The sequence below is a fragment of the Manis javanica genome, chromosome X (genome assembly GCF_040802235.1).
Source record: "Manis javanica isolate MJ-LG chromosome X, MJ_LKY, whole genome shotgun sequence".
NCBI lineage: Eukaryota > Metazoa > Chordata > Mammalia > Pholidota > Manidae > Manis > Manis javanica.
The window spans coordinates 73,124,847-73,127,590 of record NC_133174.1 but is presented as its reverse complement, the minus strand read 5'-3'; positions in this window follow the sequence as shown (position 1 = coordinate 73,127,590).

Here is a 2,744-nt window from a genome sequence, read left to right as displayed (position 1 = left end):
TTTACTGATTATAAATTCTTGAGCCTTCATTTTATTTGGAAATGTTTAATCTTTCCTTTGAATTTGAATGATAATCTCACTGGGTAGAGGATTCTTAGTTGAAAGTCTTTCTGTTTCAATATATTAAATATTTCATGCCACTCCTGGCCTGTAAGTTTCTGCTGAGAAGCCTAATGGTATTTCCCTTATAAGTAATCTTTTATCTCTCTCTGGTTGCTTTCATTACTGTCTCCTTATCTTTATTCTTTGTCATTTTAATTATTAAATGTATTCATGATGTCATCCTGGGGTTCCTTTTCTTAGGGGCTCTCTGTGCTTCCATGACTTGAATGCCTATTTTCTTCCCCAAATTGGGCAAGTTTTCAACAAGTATTTCCTCTGAGACTTTCTATCCCTTTGTCTCTCTCTTCTCCTCCTGGTACCCCTATTATGTGAATATTGTTTAATTTGGATTGGTCTCACCATTCTTTCCTTCCTAAAGATCCTTTTTACTCTCTGTTGTTCAGCTTCATTGTGTTCCTGTTCTCTAATTTCCATCTTTTTGATTGTCTCCTCTACTTGCCACAATCTATTATTCATTCCATCCATTGTGTGTTTTATTTCAGTTACTGTATTCTTCAGCTCTGAGTGGCTCTTTTACAGCTCTTGTATCTTTTTTGTGGAAACCTTCCCTGAGATCTTCAGTATTTTTCTGCATATCAGTGAACATCTTTATGAATGTTACTTTTAAATCTTTATCAAGAAGATTGGTGATCTCCATTTCATTTAGTCCTCTTTCTGGTGTCTTATCCTGCAGTTTTGTTTAGAACATATTCCTCTGCCTCCTCATTTTGTCAGGGTTTCTGTTTTTCTTCCTTTATAACAGATGGATCTGCTGTATTTCCTGGTCTAGAGAGTAACAGCTTTATGAAGTAGGCATCCTGTGGTGCCTAGAAGCTTAAGACTCTTTCCTCTCCAGTCCCTCATTCTCCTTTGTGGTGATGCCCCAGTTGCTGTTGGTGAGCAAGTGGTGAGTCCTCCTTTCTGTCTGTCTGCTGTACATGTTTTATCTCAGTCCCCAGCAGCTTGCGGTTTATCTGAGCCAGCCCTTTGTGATCAGAGCATTGGCTTCTTCTGGTAAATTTATGGGCAGGGCCACCTGCTGCCTGTCCTTTGGTGATAGCAGGGCTGCTGTGTTAACAGGGTGTGCAGGACAGCCATGCTGCAAGTTACACAGTGGGAGGGTGTGTGCTGCCATCACAGTGATTCTGATGAGCACCCTCTTGCTGGTTGTGAGGCATGCAGGATTGGGCTTGGCTGCCAGAAGGAAGGAAAGAACATTTGGAGCTGGCTCCTGCATGTGCCTTTCTAATTGGGTTGAGACAGGGATGAAAAATCTGGAAAAGCCTCCCTCTGCCTGCCAAACAGCAAATTCTGGTTCTGCTGGGTCAAGTGGGTTGGCACATGCCAGTGGTGCCTAGGGAAGTACCTCAGGGCTGAGCCCCCACTGCAAGGTGGGGGATGGAGCATCTGGGGTTCCTGAAAGTGCTCAACCTATTGAGTCTCAGGGGAGTCAGTGGAGTGTGCCTGTTGTCCACAAGTAGCTGTAGTTCCAGCCTCCCAGAGTATTTCAGCTGTTCCTGGTGCCAAGGCCCACTAGTCACCAGAACCCAATGCAATGTACGTGTTTCCAGAGCAGATCTCCAGGGCTGGGTGTACAAAGTTTCTGAGTACCTGTCTCATGTCTACTCCATTCCTCTTCTTCCCACCTGTGGGCTATTGGGGAAGGGTTTGGGTCCCACTTTTTTTGCAGCTTTGCCACTTTACCTTTTTGTGTATGGTCTCCTCTTCACCTGGTGTAGGTGGTCTGCTCTTCAGTCTTCAGGTCATTTTCAGGTTTAGTTGTATTTGCTGTAGTTGCTTCCTTGATGTGTTTGTGGAGGAGGTTTCCACCTTGCCCTCCAACTCTGTCATCTTTTTTCCAAGAACCCCAGAGACAGCTGTTTAAAACTGCATGTGATTTACCTATATCCTATGAGTTTATGTGCTCTTGGTGAGTCACCATTCACCTATGGAAAAAGAACCCAATTCCAGCCACATTCTTGGGACTAGAAATGTAATTAGACAGTTACTACTCCCAAGGAGTTCCTAGGCAATCTAGATCATCAAGTCAATCTCCTGTTGTCTGTATGTATGGTACATACATATGTTAGTGGTTGCTTTTGAAAAGTAGCTTTTAGCTTTAATGAGATAATATATTTCTGTAGTGTTATTGTACATACTATTACATTTACTTTGGGTTAATGCTGGGATCATTACCCTTTGATGAATATCACTTTATGTTGTAAAAGTACAGGAACATGGTAAATTTATTCTCTTGGTTATGTTGGTGATTTTTTTCTCAGTATTCTTATCACCCTCCCTACCATATTTATATTACACTGTTGTAATTATTTATCCTAGCTTTTATCAGTCACACTGCACACTGTGTATTACTTCTAAAAAATTTGAATAATCTGTATAGTTGCAATTTTTCATTGTCTGTTTTGATTTTAAGTAACTGGGTCATTTTCTGCTCAGTAAGGCCTGTTTCAAATGGTCCTACCCAACTTAGTTTTTCTCTTTCTCTTTAATATTTTGGTCTTTAAACAAAATCTTGTTTTTGAAACTTAGTACGACACTATCAATATTTTTAGTTCTAATGGGTTTTATTTACAACCATCCCTCCAATTCATTTTATGCACTATTTCCAAGGATTTTCATGC